Here is a 21,632-nt window from a genome sequence, read left to right on the forward strand (position 1 = left end):
GAGCAAGAGTGGTATGATATGTGTGATAAGCTATGGTGTTTCAGCTTAACCATCGACATAGATTTGTCAAGCTCTCATCATTGTATGGTACATTATGCTGAATCATAAAATCTTTAAAGAAAAATATAAGGGCAAGAATGGATTGGTGTGTGTGATAGCCTACGGTACATAGATTAACCATCGGCACAGAGTTTCAAACTTTTATCAGTGTGTGGTATATCACAGTGAATCGTCATGTTTTATTAATAAGATAAAGGAAAGAATGGATTGTTTCAGTCACATTTAGGTGGAATCAATGTTAATCATTAACAAATATAACTCATCAGCAAGAAATATTTTTGATCCTTGCATCACAAGGCTTAGTTGTAGTCAAGAATCAAAGATTCACCGTTAATTCATAATGGTATCATGTCATACCTCATTCTAGGAGGTCAAGGACATGAACAACCCTTTGTCATTTAAGGACCAGACAAGTATCTCTTACATTGATGACTGTGCAGTCAGGGCAAGCCATTGGGTTATGCTCAATGTTTCAGCAGAACATGAGACTATTGGGTTTTGAGCACTATAACACTCCTATGGTGCACATTCAGCCCTAAATGCTTTGGATCTATGTTTTCTCTAATCACACGTGCATAGTTTCAATTTTCCAAAGCATACATCCTAACTAGCATACAAATTGACAAATGAACAATAAAACTAGTTAGATAACTTACCTCTCAGAAGGACTTCTAGTTATTGACCTTTGAAAGCTTGAGCACCTCAAGTGTGATGCCTCTAATGGTTCATAAACACCAATATTCAAGAGGAGTCTTGATAGAATAAGTTACATAGCACACAATCAATATCAAACTCTTAGAATGATGGTGTATATGTGTGTAACCGATTTTGGTCATGAGGGGTTCCTTTTATAGTACTAGGGTTACATCTTTGCAAACCCTAATGACCTTTCATATTACTTAGGATCCATGGGTTAAAACCTCCATGGACTATCTCATTGGTTTAGCCCATCCTAAATAACCATGGATCATTAGCCCACACTATAAGAATAATTAATTTACACAATCAATCCCCATATATTTAATTAGACTATTTTGATCATAAAATTAATTCCAAATTAATTCTTGATCAATACTAATTAAATAATATGATTTCATATTAATATATTATACTTGTAATATATTAATAAATCATAAATAACCTTATTCTCAAAAGTCCATCCTATCAAATTGTACAATGTAGGCAATGTTAGTAGAAAAATGTACAATGTATTCTCCTTTGGTAAAATCAAAGTTAAAGAAAATCTTTTAATGCACAAAATCAAAAATAAAGTAAAATTGTAGTAGCTTATGTTCAAAAATTTAAAAGTAGCGAAGCAACAAATAAAATATCAATGTCTAAATAAACAAAATCAAACCATATAAATTTCGTTTTCCCTGAGTGTAGCAAGCAAAAATTTGTTCACAGAATCAAACACCTTTCCCTCGTGACAGTTGAAAAGAACTTTATAACCAGCATCAAAAAGTTGACTGATGGAGATGAAATTGCCTTTTAGACCCTCGACATAGAGCACATCATTCAGCTTGATCGTCCTGCATTCAAAAGTTCCAACACCCGTAATAGCTCTTCCAATATTGTCACCAAAGAATTGTTGGATATAGTGTCTAAGTCCATAACTATATTTGGTATGAACTTGACCCGACCCGGCATGGTCCATTTGGGTTGCATGGCATTGCAATACTTGGATAGACTAAATGAGAGAATATGGCACTTATGATTATTAATATATTATAAGTTCTAATATATTAATAATAGTATTATTTAATTAGTATTCGATCAAGTATTAATTTGGTGATCGAAGTGAGACTAATTAAATATATAGGGTTGATTATGACAATCATCAATTATTTTATGGTGGATTAATGATCCATGGTTTATGATTTATGGATGTAACCACTTGGAGCTCCATGGATAGTCCATGGGAGTTACAAACCCATGGGTCATGAGAAATGAAGAGTCATGAAAATTATGGGTCTTCTTAATGAAACCCTAATTGTGACACCACTATAAAAGGAACCCTTTGGCTAGCAAAATCGTGACCTAGTGTTACTAGAGAGGGCATAACCGATTTTGAGTGCTAGAAGTATTCTCTCAAGTTATTCCAAGTTTTGTGGTGTTGTGTGAAGCATTTGAGGCACAACATTTGGGGTGCTAGGCTCACAAAGTCTTGAAGGAATCCAAGCAACATCAAGGTATGTATTTCTACTAGTTTTATATTTTATTTATTCCCCATGCCATGCTAGTTAGGAAATAACCTTGAAAAAGAAATTTGCATGTATATAGAGAAAACATAGATTCAGGGTTATTAGGGTTGCATGTACACTTAGGAAGTGTTAGAATGCTCAAAACCCATCAGTGGTATCAGATACTACGATTGTTTTCTGTATACTTGATGCAAAACTGCTTGAAAATCAAAAATTCTGCTCACTGTCGACTGGACTCGCCGAGTTCATGGGGAGGACTCACCGAGTCCATGAACAAATGCATCCTACTCGTCGAGTAGGATCATGCACTCGACGATTCGGTGCGTGCTGGGCAGTGTTTTCGTGTTTTGTTGCTGGAAATGGATTAAGATCATTATCCCAATCTATTTTGGACTTGTAAAATCTGTTTTTCAAAATGATAATGATTATGTTAACCCATTTTACATGACTTTTATTAATTTTCAAGTATTGTATATGTTTATATGATTTCTTGAAATTGCTTGATATGAATTTATGCTCTTATGAGTTTTAGAAGATCATAGGAACTATGTGTAACGTCCATGTGTGTTTAATTCATGATCTTAATGGTAATGATGGTGTTCATAACTTGTCCTCAAGTTATGGATAACCAAAAGTCACTTCTTTAAATTGTTATTAAAGAACTAAAGAGGTTTCATAACATGAAGAGTCTTCATTTTTATGAACCATTAAAACTCATAAGTTACAAATCGAAGAGACTTCGAATAGTTTCAATTCTTGCCCTCAAGTTTTGGAATTTGAAAAGTCTTACACTTTAATACTTTAATTCCAAAATTAAACCTTATATTTTTAAAAAGTTTAAAAATCAACACTTATACTATTATTATAATCTTATTATATAGATATGTATAAGAATATGTCATTCTTACCGTTAGTAGGCCTCATTCACGAAGACGGTCTATAAGGGGGGTATAAGGCTTTTGCCTATAAAATAATGACTTAATGGGTGTCCACTCTCACCCACCGCTTCCTTGATCGGTGGAGGGTCGTTAACCGAACGGGTAGGATACAACTTTAAATTCTCATTAAAAGTATAATGAATTATAAAGTAACTATACATTATAAATTCCCAGTCTTAGTTACTTTAGGAAAATGTGAATTTGGTGCTAGCCCATAAAATTACACTTTGTACCTTACCAAGTCGTTAGTGGAGCGTGTGTGGTTAACCAGCACACTAACATGGACTAGTAAGAGTGGAAAATGGTAACTTGACTTTATTATAGATCGGTGGAGTATGTGTGGTGAACCGGCACATCGATTAGGTAATATTGTTAAGGGTACCAAGTCAATTTGTATGGTTATTCACACCTTGTTTGTGATCCTTGGCATCCCAGTCACAAACTTGAGAGGGCACATTCGAGATTCAAACATGCCATTGAAAAGTTCAATGTATCTCAAAAGATCTAGGAGTTTCAAAACCAATAAAACCTAATAATAAAATATTTTGTTCTTATGGTGGAAATTGGTAAATCGTCATTTACCTACCTTCAAATATATTATAGTGTGGATTACGGCATCCCTCTTCCACTATAAATAGTTTGTTGGATCCTAGCCTTAATATTTCATTTAAGTGACTTATTAAGGACTCTTAATCTAATGAAACTTATCTTCCTTTTATTCTAGATGTTTTCCAATAACGCTGCTGGCTCAAACCCGACAGGCTCCTTTTCCCTAATGAACTTGTGTGGTAAGGTCATCTTTGATGGATCCAACTTTAATGAGTGGATCAGAAACATCAGGATGATTACCCGCTATGAGGACAAAGAATATGTCCTTGACAGGGAGCTTAAGGTTGTTAATGAAGCCACTGCTACTCCAGAAGAGCTTGCGGAGTTCATTGCACATGAAAAGGATGCCACCAAGGTGTCCTGCATCATGATGGCGACAATGACTCCGGAACTCCAAAAATCTTATGAAGATTTCTACCCCTATGAGATGCACCTAGATCTGATGGAAAGGTACCATCAGAGCGTGCGTCAAGAGAGGTATGAAATCATTTCCTCCATGATAACCGCAAGGATGAAGGATGATGAACCCATCACCGGTCACTTGCAGAAGATGTAGAGGTTCGTTGACCGGTTGCTAAAGCTCAATGTTGACTTCCCTGAGGAATTGGCGATTAACATCATTCTCCATTCCTTACCTCCAAGTTATGATCAGTTTCGTATGACTTATCATATGAACAAGGAGGAAGTCACACTTAGCAAACTTCAAGGACTCTTAAGGACAGCTGAAATGGCCTTAAGGGTAAAGCGGTTGCTACTTTTACTCCTTTAACAGCCCCTGTTCTTGCAATTGGGCAAGGGAAGGGTAAGAAGAGGACAAGCCCTTCGAAGGGTACCAAGGGTAAGACTCTTGATGGTTCCTCTTCAAGTGCGACAAAGAAAGGTCCCATTAATCCTTCTTCAAACCCAAAGTAAGCACAGTGCTTCTATTGCCAAAATAAGGGACACTTCAAGCGAAGCTGCGCCAAATATCTGCAAGATGTAAAGGATGGGAAGGTTAAACCCACCCATGCAGGTATTTACACAATATTTTCTAACAACTCATCTAATGCTAATTCTTGGGTGCTTGATACAGGGTGTGGTATTCACATTTGTACTGATTTGCAGGCACTAAGAAGAAGTGAGCAAGTGGAGCACGGGAAGATAAACTTAATCATGGGCAACAGGAAAGCATCACCTGTAACCAATATAGGAATTTATTCTTTATTGCTTAATAATGGGTTAATGTTAGATTTGAATAAGTGTTGTTACTCGCCCGAAATGTCGATAAATATTATTTCTTTTCATGGCTTGTACAAACAAGGTTTTACATTTCATTTGATAATAAAAATGGTGGTATTAATGTTTATTACAATGATGTATTTTACTTTAAAGCAATACCTTATGATGGTGTATATGAAGCTGTGAATGTTGTAGACAATTTAGGAAATAATGTGTTGTATATTGATTCTTCTGATAGCTTGGCCAAAGCATCCTTGTGGCATTGTCGTCTTGGACATGTTAACAAGAAGCGCATAGGCCAACTCCAAAAGGCTAGAGTCTTGGAATCATTTGACCTCAAGTCAGATGATAGTTGCGAGTCTTGTTTACTTGGAAAAATGACAAAGTCACCCTTCACAACTACTTGTGATAGGGGTGAAGGTTTGTTGGACCTTGTACACACGGATGTGTGTGGGCCCTTCAGAGTTGCTACAAGGGATGCTAATCGTTATTATGTGACTTTTACTGATGGTTACAATAGATATGGATATATTTACTTAATCAAGCATAAGTCAAAAACCTTTGAGAAGTTCAAAAGAGTTTAAGCAGGAAGTTGAGAATCAATTGGGCAGGAGCATCATGATGCTCCGATCCGATCGGGGAGGAGAGTATCTTAGCATTGAGTTCCTTGACTATCTTAAGGAATGTGGGATTGTCTGACAATTGACACCTCCCAGGACACCACAGTTGAATGGTGTAGCTGAGAGGCACAATCGAACCCTGTTGGATATGGTTCGTTCCATGATGAGTCAAGCTTCGTTACCAATCTCTTTCTGGGGGTATGCCTTAGAGACTGCCGCCCATATCCTTAATCTAGTCCCTACTAAAAAGGTTGCCAAAACACCTCACGAGATGTGGACTGGGAAAGTGCCCAATTTGGACCACATCAAGATTTGGGGTTGTGAAGCTTTTGTGAGGCCTGAGACTCATGACAAGCTTGAGCCCCGAAGCGAGAGGTGTATTTTCATCGACTACCCACGGAGATCCTTTGGTTACCTCTTTTATAGACCCAGTGATAATGTGGTCTTTGTAGCAAGAAGAGGAGTCTTTCGTGAGAGAGAATTCATAAGCCAAGGGGACAATGGGAGGCAAATTGACCTTGAAGAGCTTCAAGAGTCAAGTGGTGAAGGAACCTCAAAATTTGTTAGCCAACCTGAGGAGGAAACTCCTGTTGAGCCGATAGATGTGTCTGTACATCCAAGACATTCCACTAGGGTGAGGAACACACCTGAATTTTATTATGGTTATCACATCACCACTGAAGGTGATACATTTATCAGTGATAGTACACTGATAGATTTGGATGAACCTAATAATTATAAGGAAGCCATGGCAAGCCCTGAGTCTGCGAAATGGAAGGAGGCTATGGACAGCGAGATTCAGTCCATGTATGACAATCAAGTTTGGAACTTGGTTGACAATGTACCAGGTCGTAAGACAGTTGGGTGCAAATGGATCTTCAAGAAGAAGACCGACATGGATGGGAAAGTACACACTTATAAAGCGCGACTGGTTGCGAAGGGCTTTACTCAAACTCCGGGAGTTGACTATGATGAGACCTTCTCACCAGTAGCTAAGATTAAGTCTATTAGAGTGTTGTTAGCCATAGCTACATTTCATGACTATGAAATATGGCAAATGGATGTTAAAACCGCTTTCCTTAATGGAAAGTTGGCTGAGGATGTTTACATGGCTCAGCTAGAGGGTTTTGTCGATCCAAAATACCGTAATAGAGTGTGTAAGCTTGAAAAATCCATTGATGGATTGAAACAAGCATCTCACAGGTGGAATCTTTGCTTTGATGAGAAAGTCAAAGAGTTTGGCTTTTCTAGGAGTGAGGATGAGTCTTGTGTGTATGTCAGGGCTAGTGGGAGCATAGTTAGCTTCTTGGTGTTGTATGTGGATAACATACTTCTCATGGGAAACGACATCCCAACTTTGCAGGAGGTTAAGGCCTGGCTTGGGAAGTGTTTTGCTATGAAAGACCTTGGGGAAGCTGCGTATATCGTAGGGATAAGGATATTGAGAGATAGGAGTAAAAGACTAATTGGACTTAGTCAAAGTACTTATGTGGATAAGGTACTGAAGAGGTTAAGTATGCAAGATTCCAAGAAAGAAGAATTACCAATCCAGAGTAATGCCAAGCTAAGTAAGACTCAGAGTCTGAGCACAGAGGTTGAGATAGCTGAAATGAGTCAGATACCATATGCTTCCGTTGTGGGCTCGATCATGTATGCTATGACTTGTACTCGCCCTGATGTGGCCTTTGCTTTGAGCATTGTCATTAGATATCAAGGGAACCCTGGAAAGGCACACTGGACAGCGGTAAAGAACATTCTCAAGTATTTGCGAAGGACTAAGGACTGGGTCCTTACCCTCGGAGGCAGTGATGACTTGAGAGTGGAAGGATATAGTGATGCTAGCTTTCAAACTGATAGGGATAATTTCCGCTCTCAGTCAGGCTGGGTCTTTATCCTAAATGGAGGAGCAATTACTTGGAAACGTTCCAAGAAGGAGACAGTAGCTTATTCAACTTGTGAATCAGAGTACATAGCAGCAAGCAAGGCAGCAAAAGAGGCGATATGGCTAAAGAACTTCATCGGAGACCTTGGAGTTGTACCAGCTATAAAGAAGCCAATGGAAATTTTCTATGACAGTGAAAGTGCGGTTGCTTTGGTGAAAGAACCAAGAGATCACGGGAGATCTAGGCACATTGACAGAAAATACCATTTCATCATAAATAGAATAGAAGAAGGAATCCTCGTGGCAAAGAGGGTATCATCAGATGAGAACCCGGTAGATCCCCTCACGAAGGGACTGAGTAGGGTTAAGCATTTTCAGCATGCGAGGCGCATTGGGCTGAAGGATGATATTAGTTTTACTAATTAGATTCCTGAAACTTGTAAAATGTAATTAACATTTGATGATAAATAAAAGTTGTTATTTATTTATGAGTAAGGTGTTACTATCCAGTGCTGATTGTATACTATGTTTCAATTTTGCATGTTTTTACTTCCAGAATAATCATGTTATTATTCAAACCATCCACAGTCAGTCAAACTTTGGAAGTAAGTATTGATTTAAGACTGTCATGAATTTGGCTTGTATGATTTGTCTAAAGTGCTGTAGACAATGCAATGGTTGCTACAACATTCATGAGTACTCATAAGGGCTGAGTATTGAATTCAACCCACGCTCACTTCCATCACTTCATGGAATTTATCTCGAGTGATCATGAGACGGTAATATCATATAAATCTTCAAACCTAGAGATATGAGTTGTTGACTATGAGTTGGTTATTCATTGATTGTACGAAAACGCATTGGTAACTTGATGTTATAAAACGTGCCTTTGTGAGTAATTCAACAAGTAGTTAGTACAAGCATATCAGTCGAAGTTTATCTATTCCTTCTAGAAATAGAAGCGATATTTGGGCCCCTCGAGGATTTGGTTTTGACCTATGTACCGGGCCCTGTCAGAACCTAATTGATGTGTTCAATTTAGTTCTATGTCGAAACAAATCGGAGATCGAGAAACAAATGCTGGACAATAAGTAAGACCATGTTCCATGTGTTTGTCCGGCTGATATCATGAGAGCAGAGGATTATATGATCACTTATCTTAAATGGCGTATCATCATCATCTCAGTTTCGAGAGACTTTGAAAGAGCTACGATTGCTAGTCGGATTTTGAAGTCATATTTGCAAATATAGTTATTAGACTTATCCAAGTGGGAGACTATTGGATATAGTGTCTAAGTCCATAACTATATTTGGTATGTACTTGACCCGACCCGGCATGGTCCATTTGGGTTGCATGGCATTGCAATACTCGGATAGACTAAATGAGAGAATATGACACTTATGATTATTAATATATTATGAGTTCTAATCTATTAATAATACTATTATTTAATTAGTATTTGATCAAGTATTAATCTAGTATTAATTTGGTGATTGAAGTGAGACTAATTTAATATATAGGGTTGATTATGACAATCATCAATTCTTTTATGGTGGATTAATGATCCATGGTTTATGGGTTATGGATGTAACCACTTGAAGCTCCATGGATAGTCCATGGCAGTTACAAACCCATGGGTCATGAGAAATGAAGAGTCATGACAATTATGGGTCTTCTTAATGAAACCCTAATTGTGACACCACTATAAAAGGAACCCTTTGGCTAGCAAAATCGTGACCTAGTGTTACTAGAGAGGGCATAACCGATTTTGAGTGCTAGAAGTATTCTCTCAAGTTATTCCAAGTTTTGTGGTGTTGTGTGAAGCATTTGAGGCACAACATTTGGGGTGCTAGGCTCACAAAGTCTTGAAGGAATCCAAGAAACATCAAGGTATGTATTTCTACTAGTTTTATATTTTATTTATTCCCCATGCCATGCTAGTTAGGAAATAACCTTGAAAAAGAAATTTTCATGTATATAGAGAAAACATATATTCAAGGTTATTAGGGTTGCATGTACACTTAGGAAGTGTTAGAATGCTCAAAACCCATCAAGAATACCATTGGACCATCCTTCTCTGCAAAGTCTGTTAAGAGGGACTTGAAACAATTCATGTGTCTAGAGCTTCCACTGCCTAGGTACCAAGTTTTTCCTAGATTTAGACATGATCCTTTGATAGCATTAGAATCATCAGCGTCACACATATTAAGATTACCATTAGGGGAATCATTGATAAGAACCTTCACCCCCGTAAAATTTAGTCCCTCATCTTCAGAAGTCTCCTCTTCTTCCACCCATTCTTCATGATCCTCTTGTTTTTCAATGAAAGCTTTTGGCAAATAAATGTTCACCCTCTTCATATGAGCCAACAGCTTCTTGTACATTGTCACACCCCAAAACCATGAACGGCGGAAACATTCTGGGGCTGAGGACGTCATGTACATTATCACAACAATGAATAGTAGTAAACAAGCAACAACATCATCCATTGCATTAGTAATATAATTTCATACAAGTGTGTTCTGTCAAGTTATATAGACACCAAAAAATATGTATATCAAAATAAAATATGAGTCTTGAACGAGCACCATCTTCTCAAAACCTGGCACTGTTACATGTCTACTAGTGACCTGAGAATACAAGTTATTTTGAAAGAGAGTATCAGCTTTAAACCTAGTGAGATCATAAGTATATTAGTGTCTCTATTTGTATGAAAGTATTTGTAAGATGTTTTGTAAGACGTTTTGAACTCTCCTAGAAAACCCTATGTTTCCTACTAAAAGTAGCCTTCTACCAAGGCATCTAGTGTATGTGTGTGTCTCTTGTAAGAGTGTGTATTTTCCCAAATCCGACTATCATTTATCAGAAATAAATTTTTTACATTACCGTGCATCGTGTGATTGTTCACGAAATGAATGTATGGGAAAATGATGTAGTACTTTAGTATTACAATAAGTAACTACCACTATACTAACTACCTTAAACTAATCATAATTTAAAGTATAATGATGAGCAGCTTGTATCCTGCTACCGACTATAGAACGCGACAAAGTACAATGTCGGAGAAAAATGACATTTGGCACCCATAGACAATTAAGTCTTACTGTAGCTAGCAGCGAGGGGTAGGATAGTTAATCTAGTATATATATACGCAAAATCATACACTCCCCAATTAAGGAGATTTTGGAGACATGAACGGCCATGGCAGGTAGTGGCATGCCCCGGAACGTGGCTCTCATAACTGTAAAACTGCATATGTATAGAATGTGCTAGCTGTAATGTATTTTCTCCCTCTGTCTAGCCTGTATTGTAATGTACTGTGCGTGCTAGCTGTATTTTATGTTCTCTCTCTATCTATCCTGTATTGTAATGTACTGTGCCTGCTAGCTGTATTGAATGTTCTCTCTCTATCTAGCAAGTATTGACTCTTGAATGAACTGACTCATTGTATGATTCTTTGGTCTAGTAATAGTATTAGTAACTTCCTACACTACGCCTATCGTAGTTTACTAGTAATATGACTTGTACGTATGAACATGAATGTATACCCTTGCTACCCAAGGGTATTGAATTGACTGATAAAACTTCTATGTCTATATATGTATACATAATATATAACTAATATTTAGATGACCTTCGGACGGATAACCGATGCCCTAAAGCCACATCCCAATGAGGAAAAGGAGATAAAGCGAGCTAGCCTTCCTAAGTCCTTTAAACATTACTTATATAACTATACATACATATGCATGCATTTGACAATATAGAAGTATAAAATGAATTTAAGTAAAAGTATTTAACAAGCAAAAGATTTTGCAAAATAGTTTGAAGCAAAACAGTTTGATAACACAGTTTGAAAAGTATAAAAACCCCTCGTTTGGTAGTTATTAATCACATGTGATTGATATAATAACTATAATTTGTATTCCCCCCTCCCCCCCATAAAAGCATTTAAAACATTTAAAAGATCAATTTAAGGGGTATGAACTCACTTGTAGTGAGTGGTATGGATGAACTGATGAAACAGGATTGCTAGGTGTCAAGTGAAGACTTGAGCGCACAAAGGGATCCTAGTTACATATAATGACACATATATGTATCCAATTAGTGTTTAAACAACTAATCAACAAAGTTAAGACATCCTAGGACTTGCTAAACACTTTATATAAGTGTTATAAGTCCCAAGGATTGCATCTAAGTGTTGTAGGACATTGCTATTGCGTTTAGGGTTCAAGGAAACCCCCTTAAATGAGTTTACGGTTTTGTGACCATTACTCATTGAGTTTATGGTCGTAAACTCAGGAGTTTACGGTCGTAAACTCATGCTCCTTTCACCATGCGTTGTTTTGAAGTTCTACAAGTCCTTAGAAGCATTTCTACTTGATGGTTAAGCCTTTGGAAGAGATTAGGGCACCATTTCCCTCCTTTGAGGAGTTTACGGCCTTAAGACCATTTCCTTTTGGGTTTACTACCGTAAACCCTTATGGATTATGGTATTTTGATGTTTTCAAGTCCTAAACATATAAAGGAATGAGTCTAGACTAGTTTCCAAAGCTTGTGAAGGGACAAGGATCACTTTGGCCCTAAATTAGGTTTACGGTCCAAGGTGTTCTTGGACCGTAAACACCTTTGATCTTGGGTTTCAATGGTGTTTTCATGATGTAAAGAAGTGTATCAAGCCTTAACATACTCTAGGATAGAAGTACTTACAATATAGAATCTTGAAAAAGGTCCAAAAGTCCAAGAACACTAGTGTGTGTTCTTGGTGTTCTTGGTGAAACTTGAAGAATCAACCTTTTGGAAAGATTTCATGGATAGAAGTGTGTTAAATCACTAGGTTAAGCGATATACTAACTTAAAAGGGCTAGAAACACTTACTAGATGAAGATCTTGAAGAATTCTTTGGATGATACTTGAGAGAGAATTGAGATTTGGATCTTGATTTTGTGAAAAAGGGTAAATAATGACTAAGTGTCACTTATATACCCCCAATTTGGGTTTACGACCGTAAAAACCTTTGTTTAGGCCGTAAACTCCAAATTCTTGGATCATTGGGGTATTATTGTTGCACAATAAAACCTAGACCATCCTCTCTCCTGATATCTCCTCAAGTGCTAATCTTAAAATACTCAAACTTATTCCAAAAAGCTTGAAAATTAGCAGCAACAGTTCTGACTTCTATTGAATTGAAATGTTGTACATAATAGAAATTTCGGGTTGTCACATACATCACCTCATAATTCTCAGGATTTTGAGCTTCTTTCTTCTCCTTTGCAGTCCCTGGCAAAATGGTCAGAGCTACCATAGTTAAAACAATTACCTGACTTTTTCTTCTCTGAAGAAGATCTCCTCACTAAACTACCTCCCTTAAACTGAGCTCTTCAAACCTCGGTTGATCTGCTTTCTTCATAATGTTTGATAATAAGAGCATCGTTGGCAACAAGTTCATTAGTGAGATCTGTTGGGTTTTGAGCATTCTAACACTCCTATGGTGTACATGCAACCGTATAAACTTTGGATCTATGTTTTCTCTATTATACATGCTAATATGAACTTTCCAAGGCTTCAATCCTAACTAGCATACTATGAAGCAACTATACTACAAAGACTAGTTAGATGACATACCTTCTGATGTAGCTTGATGTCTTCAAGCTTTAAGAGCTTAGCCCCAATAGTGTGGAAGCCTCAAGTGGAATCCCAAATCACCAAAACACCTTGGAAGACTTTAGAGAATATGGATACTTGGTTCTCTCTAGTGAAATCGGCTAGCCCTTCTTAGTGTACCCACACTAGTGGAAATTTCACCAACCAATGACATCTTTATATAGTATGGAGACTAGGGTTAAACCCATGACCTTTCATTTCATATGATCCATGGGTTAAACACTCCATGGACTATCCATGAAAGCTTAGCCCAACCTAAATGAACTTGGCCCATTCCATGTATATATATATATATATATATATATATATATATATATAAGAGTCCATATTTAATTAGTTCATTTTGATCACTTAATTAATTATAAATTAATTCTTGATCAATACTAATTAAATAATATGATTATATATTAATATATTAGAACTTATAATATATTAATATAAATCATAAATATACTATTCTCAAAAGACTATCCATATAAATTGTGCTGGTGAAGTGCAACCCAAATGGACCATGTCGGGTCGGGTCAAGTACATACCAAATATAGTTATGGACTTAGACATTAACCCAACAGTCTCCCACTTGGATAAGTCTAAAACTATTATTGAGTATAACTTCAAAACCTAACTAGCAATCGTAGCTCTTAAAGCTGTTGTCGAACTCTGATCTTGTCAACGAACATGTCTATTAGATAAGGGGTCATATATTCCTCCATTCTAGATATCATATGGACTAAGACATGGATTATAATCATTCTCTCTGTCCATTTGTTGTTTCCCGATTTCCAATTCATGATGACTGACTGATTGAACAAATCAAATCAGTCCTGGCTTGGCCAAGCACTCACATGTGTCATCATTAAATCATCGAGGGGCCCACCAATATCACTTTTATCCTGAAGGTAAAAGGAATGGATAAACTTCGACTCATATGACTTGTTCTGCTACTTGTTGAATCATACACAAAGGCACGTTTTATAACATCGATTTACCAATGCATTTTCATGCAATCAATGTACTATCAACTCATAGTAACAACTCATATCTCTAGGTTTGAATAATATAAGATATTATCGTCTCATGATCACTCGTGATAAAATCCATGAAGTGATTCAAATGAACACGGGTTGAATCCAATACTCGGAACTTATGAGCACTCATGAGTATTGTAGCACAACTTTGTCCACCAACTTGGACCTCTACAAGCCAACCCATGACAGTCTTGATTCATATCTACTTCCAACATATGACCGACTGTGGATGGTTTGAATAACTTAGTCATTCCGGAAGAATAACCTAGATATTATGGAAGTCAAAACTTGCAAAGTGAAACACAAGAATAAATGAATCTAATATGGTATCAAAACCTATGAATATAAATAAAACACTTTCTATTTATGACCATATTGATTACTCATTATTCATTGTTTCGGTTTTATCAACTTTATACTTGAATTATAAACACTAGGTGTCGCATTCTCCAAGCATGTACACTATGTTTTCTTTTCTAAACAGTAGCTTTTCCATACACCAAGTATGAACTCTATGTTTGTCTATGATCCTTACTTTGTGAAATAAACCAATTGACCAAACTTTCAATGATTCTAATTTCACTCTCCTGAATTCTTATGGAAAATGCAGGAATTCCACATTCATGCCATTTTACCGAAATCTGTCAGATTCTAAACTTATATGCAATGATTCTCTTGTAATGATTATGCACAAAGTCACAAAGACTTGACAACAAACATTACAGAGCATTCCCAAGGAGAGAAATTCCATGGGAATGATATCTCATATTCAAAGCGCATTGCTTTGAGCATGCTTCTTGCATTAAGTTTATTTAACCTTACACAGATTGCTTCCACCTATGACGACAACTCTATATTCCCATTTTGACTACCACTTCGGAACAAGAGTTGCCTCTTTTTAGAATATGTCAATATGGTCCTTCCAACAATTAACACTATACTTCCAACTGTCCCTGAGCAACCAATCTTTGGTAAACCTTAGATTGTCCTCGACAATTGCTTAATCGTTTTAGTCATATCCAGTTCTAGACCGTTTCCCTTCTTAATGCCCCAGGCATTTGGAAAATTTTAGAAAGGATGAATATAGCACATGTAATCGATCCTATATCCGAAGCATATGGGACAGGATTCATGATGTCTCACATAAAGACTAAACCGGTCTTTTGCTATAATATTTCCATTTCAATTTGCCAAGTTCTCATAATCCAGACTATGAAAAGGGATGTCGTAATCATAATCGAATTGTTTAGAACGCAAATAATGGACCCATATATAGAATTTCCTTATGTTAAGCCATTCAAACATGAAATTCATATATATTCTTGACTAAATTCGATTAAAACCTCAATCTAAGCTTTTAGATTTGAGATGAAGTACAATTTCCTCTCCCTTAATTATAGAAAACAACTTTTTTTTCCAATTGATACCTTTTGTTTGCTATAATTAACATTGCTAACTTGCAAACAATTGAGAACATGTAGAACTCAAATTTATAGCCAACTTAACTAGAATGGGCACAGAAATGTCAACACGATAGGTTATAAACCTCTAGTTGTGTGCTAGTGATGAAATACAGGTTTTTGTTCTTGATTACTTCTTGAAACCCTTTCAGGATCTTTTAGACTCCCACTGTCTCCTTAACCTATAATACTTTCTTGCCAAATATTCAAGAGATAGTGTGTGGATTCTAATCAAGACAGACACTTAACACAATTAGCCTTAGTTGGTCTTTGTTTTATCCAAAACATCACAACTTACCAATTTTAAATGTACAAGAGTAGAAAGCTTTTACTCTTACATTTGACAAGTGTTTTAAACATTTCTTTAACATATGTCACTCAACTTACAATATTGGAGTATGACTCTAAGACTTGTTTTGAAACGAAGTATGACTCATCTTCTTCATTTGACCACTTCAACAATTCATAGCTCCTCTTTTTAGCTATCAGAATGCACTTAGAGGATGAATTGTGATAAGGTCTCAAAATCATTAAGATGATCTTAAAACATGATACTAAAGTACACTCCCATCTTTTCAGATTTGAGAAACTTTTATCCTTCTGCCTAATTTGATTCTTCTTATTCGTTCTGTCATACATTGAAAATTTTCCAATGTTTCACAATTATACTTAAGCTTGTAAGTAAAATCATATTTACTAAACCTTAGTAAATCATGATGAATAGTTTTATCCATCTTTTGTAGTGGACTTTGACAAGTGCACAAGAATGTGTACTCGATCCCTTAGTCCTTTACTTGACTCACACATCCATGTGAACAAGTAATTAATCTTAATTTTCCAATTCTTGAAAGTTCTCATTCATCATACTATACAACTAGCATGATTCCAAGTTTCGGTCCAATTAAAACTTGGGTGATAAGAATCTTTCCTTATTTGGTAAATTTAGACACTACCACAAATGAAGGAATCAAATTCATATTTCCAATATTGCTATAACCATACAAACATCAAGTTTTCATGAATGCCATTGTAAGGAGATAAAAATAAAGTAAAACAAACTTTTATTTATTTTAAAATGCGGAAAAAACTTTTTCCTTACAATGTAACTTGAAATGAAAACTATGTTATTACATGTTTCCTAGCAATCTATCATAACTCCTAAGAAGTAGCTCAAAAATTCAATCTTCAACCAAGCGAAAGAAATCCATCTTCGCGACCAAATTCAGCATACTCTTTCTTTAAGTTTCCTTCACTTTTCCTTTGATTCTTAAAACATCAACATGTGACCTAGTCACATCATGTAATAAGAATCTAAGAATAGAAACTTAATAGAGTTTGATAATGGACTTTACCTGAAGTAGAGTCAAACTTCTTTACTTTACCAGCCTCATGATCTTTTAGGTAAACTTGGCAGCTTCGCAACCAATGCCCTTTCCTTTTTGGCAATAGAACCATATGGATCCTTTGGGAATGGTACATGGGATAATCTCAGACTTAGCCTTTCTCTTTACCATTTGGTCAACAGAGTATACTATAGCCGATCCATTTCCATTGGGAAAAGAATGCTTTTTCTGGATTTCCAGTGTCACCATTTTCAATATCCATAAAGTTTTGGGATGTCGAACTTCTAATCAAATTTGCTTCACTAGCCTTCCAAATCATTGCTGATTCAGCAGTACCAAGCAAATAGATAAGATCATTAAGGGTCTTGTCATAGTCTGTTTCATAGAAGTCCCAAAGGAACTCACTATGTGACTTAGAAAGTGATTGAACCACCAACTGCCTCAAGACTTTGACACCCAACTCTCTCGGCTTGTCAATATATGACTTCATCTCCAAGATGTGATCACACCTAGACCTTGCCTTGTTAATAGGGCTTGAGTGACCTTGAACTTGTGGGTTAGGGAGAATAATTGGTGGAGGTGGAGGAAGAGAAGTTCCAAGAGAATTGGGAAGATCATAGATGTCTGAACCAGACATCTTTTTGGGAGATATTCGAGATAGTTGATTTAAAGTCCTTAATATAACACCCAATATGAAACATTAAGGCTAGGACCCAACACAATATTTTATAACTTGGAAGAGGGATGCCGTAATCCAAGCTATAGAATATTTGAAGGTAGGTGAATGACGATTCACCAATTTCCACCATGAAAACGTAATAATTTAATTAGGTTTTACTTGGATTTGAAACTCCTAGATCTTTTGAGATTCATTGAACTTTTCAATGGCATGTTTCAATCTCGAGTGTGCCCTTCAGGTTTTGTGACTGGGATGCCGAGGATCACAAAACAAGGTGTGAATTAACCATGCAAGTTACTTGGTACCCTTAAGTGTTTACCCCTCAATCGATGTGCCGGTTAACCACACATACTCCATCGATACTATGATAAACATTAAGTTACCCTTTGCATACCTTGTTAAATACGAGTTAGTGTGTCAGTTAACCACACACGCTCCACTAACCGACTTAAACAAAGTGCAAAGTGTAATTTCATGGATTAGCACCTTATTCACATTTTCCTAAGTAACTAATATTGGGTATTTATAAAAGGTTTAGTTACTTAGTATTTATCATTAATACTTTTAATGAAGGGAAAATTATAGTCCTTGTCCTACCCGTTCGGCTAACAACCCTCCACCGGTCAAGGAAGCGGTGGGTGAGAGTGGACACCCATTAAACTGCCATTTTATAGGCAGTAACCTTATACACCCCTTATAGGTCGGCTTCGTGAATGAGGCCTACTAACGGTAAGACTGACTTTACTCCTATACACATATATAAATATTATTAACTTATAATATTATAAACTATAAGGGTTGAATTTTATCGTCTAAAATTCTAAGGGCTAACTTGGAATTAAAGTATTCATAAGAGAAAACTTTTCAAATTCCAAAACTTGAGGGCAAGTTTTGAAACTATTCAAAACTAATTAATTCCATAACTTATGTGTTTAAAGTAGTTTTAATTAAAAAACTCTTCAAGTTCCATAACTTGAGGACAAGTTATGGAAGACTTTAAACTAATAAATAAATTAAGTTTTCTTTATTTCATAACTTATGGAATTAATTAAGGTTACATATTTTATTACTTAATGAAGTGACTCTTGAACTTCCATAACTTGAGGACAAGTTATGGCGTCATAAAACCATTCAATGAGACAAGACTCTTCATTTTTGTAACCTTTTCCATCCTTCATGAGTTTTAAGAATCTTTAATGTGACTTTTCATGTAACTTTTGGACAAGTTACACAAACACATTTTAGAATCAAATCTTAGATTAAAATGGATCAAAGACACATAATCAATCAACCTTTCTATTAATCTAAGCAACTCATATGAACAAGATAATTGCAATCAAACTTTTTCATGTAATTAGCATAACACTTAAACTAATACAAAACATGTATCTATTGACAATTGTCTTTGAAATTGGATTAGCATGAACATTACCACATCAAAAACAAGTTTATAAGTCCAAAAACATCTTAGGGTAATGTTCCTAGTCCAATTCCAGCCAAAAAAGTCGAATTTATGCTGTCTGGGGGTCCAACTCGTCGAGTGCATGAACCAACTTGGCGAGTTGGATCGTTTTGATCACTTTTTAGGCATGGACTCGCCGAGTCTCCTGATGGACTCGCCGATTCAGATGCCCAGACAGCAAAAAACTTCGATCTTTAAGCAGTTTTGCAAGGATAACAAGAAAACAAGCCTAGGCTCTGATACCACTGTTGGGTTTTGAGCATTCTAACACTCCTATGGTGTACATGCAACCCTATAAACCTTGGATATATTTTTTCTCTATTATACATGCTAATATGAACTTTCCAAGGCTTTAATCCTAACTAGCATACTATGAAGCAACTATACTACAAAGACTAGTTAGATGACATACCTTTTGATGTAGCTTGATGTCTTCAAGATTTAAGAGCTTAGCCCCAATAGTGTGGAAGCCTCAAGTGGAATCACAAATTACCAAAACACCTTGGAAGACTTTAGAGAATATGGATACTTGGTTCTCTCTAGTGAAATCGGCTAGCCCTTCTTAGTGTACCCACACTAGTGGCAATTTCACCAACCAATGACATCTTTATATAGTATGGAGACTAGGGTTAAACCCATGACCTTTCATTTCATATGATCCATGGGTTAAACACTCCATGGACTATCCATGAAAGCTTAGCCCAACCTAAATGAACTTGGCCCATTCCATATATATAAGAGTCCATATTTAATTAGTTCATTTTGATCACTTAATTAATTATAAATTAATTCTTGATCAATACTAATTAAATAATATGATTACATATTAATATATTATAACTTATAATATATTAATATAAATCATAAATATACTATTCTCAAAAGACTATCCATATAAATTGTGTCGGTGAAGTGCAACCTAAATGGACCATGTCGGGTCGGGTCAATTACATACCAAATATAGTTATGAACTTAGACATTAATCCAACAAGATCATCATCACTCTCCTCACCCTAATCAGATATATCTAAGTCGTTGTCATGCTTCATTTTTCCTTAAGAGAAACCAAGGCTACAGTGTCACACCCCCTGCCTGGCCATTGCCGAAAACATCGAGCAGTGTGACTATATAAAGAGTGTGAATCCTATTAACCTGAGAATACATGCATTTTGAAATTAAACATAATGTTAGGGAGTAAACAAGTTTTTATTTTGAATTTCTTTTAAGAATACTTTTCTTTTGTGAAAACCTTTCTTATTTATTTACCTAGCCTTCAAACTTTTTAGGGTATCTTTTGTAAATCTTAAATTACTATCTTTTCAGAATATCTCACGATCCTAACGTATTTTAGTGAGGATTATCTTTCGTTAACCCTAGTTTACTATCTTTTAAGGATTTCTAACGATCCTAACGTATTTTAATTAGGATTATCTTTCATTAACCCTAATTTACTATCTGTTAAGGATTTCTAACGATTCTAACTTATTTTAATTACCATACCAGACGTCTCTAATGGTAATCTAATCTCTAAGGCAATTTTTAATTTATTAGCCCTTATAATCGACACTACGACCATAAATGTAACCCTAATCACCACGCTTCATCAGACATTGAATAGTAACTTATATGGAAGGTATCCTGTCGAGATTGTAGCTAGCAATCGCAGATGGGGTTTTCATGAACCCGTATAGATCAATACATAACTTCCTAGCTCTCTCAAGATTAACAATTATAGGTATTCTGGATATGCAAAATTTAATCAAGGCTTTTGGATGAATAACCAACTCACTAACGCATTAACCCTAGGCTTTTATCTTTTATCTTTTCATCTTTTATCTTTATCATAATGAAACGCCCCAAAAATGATGACTAAAAATTTCATTTTTAAAATGTTACTTAAACCACATTCGCCAAGCCATAACATAAATCGTAACATAAAATTGGAGTGTTAATTCAAAACATATTCTTATTATCAGAGTAAAACATCCCAGGCTGACTAAACAATGGTGTGTGCCATCCGATCACCCCAAGCTCTTCCCTCCACTACCAGAAGTACCTAAAACCAAAACTGAAAACTGTAAGAACGAAGCTTAGTGAGTTCCCCAATCTACCACATACCATACATAATCAGATATTACAAGCATTGGGCCACACCCGCTACTTTGGGCCTCGCCTGCTACAATAGGCCTCGCCTGCTTCGAGCCCCGCTCGGTGTACAGATTTGTTTCTCTTAGGCCCCGTCTATCTCTGGGCCCCGCCCGCTAACATATACTAACATACAATCATATCATAACACATAAACTGAACACATACTACTGGATTCCTGTTCTAAGTCCTCACCTATCTTGGGCCCCGCCCCTGTTTTGTTACTGATGAGTCATGGAACCCCGTCCACGCTCCTAATGATAGTGACATACGGGCCCCACCCACACTCACTCCCTTCCTACCTTGGGCCTCGCCCCTG

This window comes from Lactuca sativa, chromosome 5 (genome assembly GCF_002870075.4).
Source record: "Lactuca sativa cultivar Salinas chromosome 5, Lsat_Salinas_v11, whole genome shotgun sequence".
Taxonomy (NCBI): domain Eukaryota; kingdom Viridiplantae; phylum Streptophyta; class Magnoliopsida; order Asterales; family Asteraceae; genus Lactuca; species Lactuca sativa.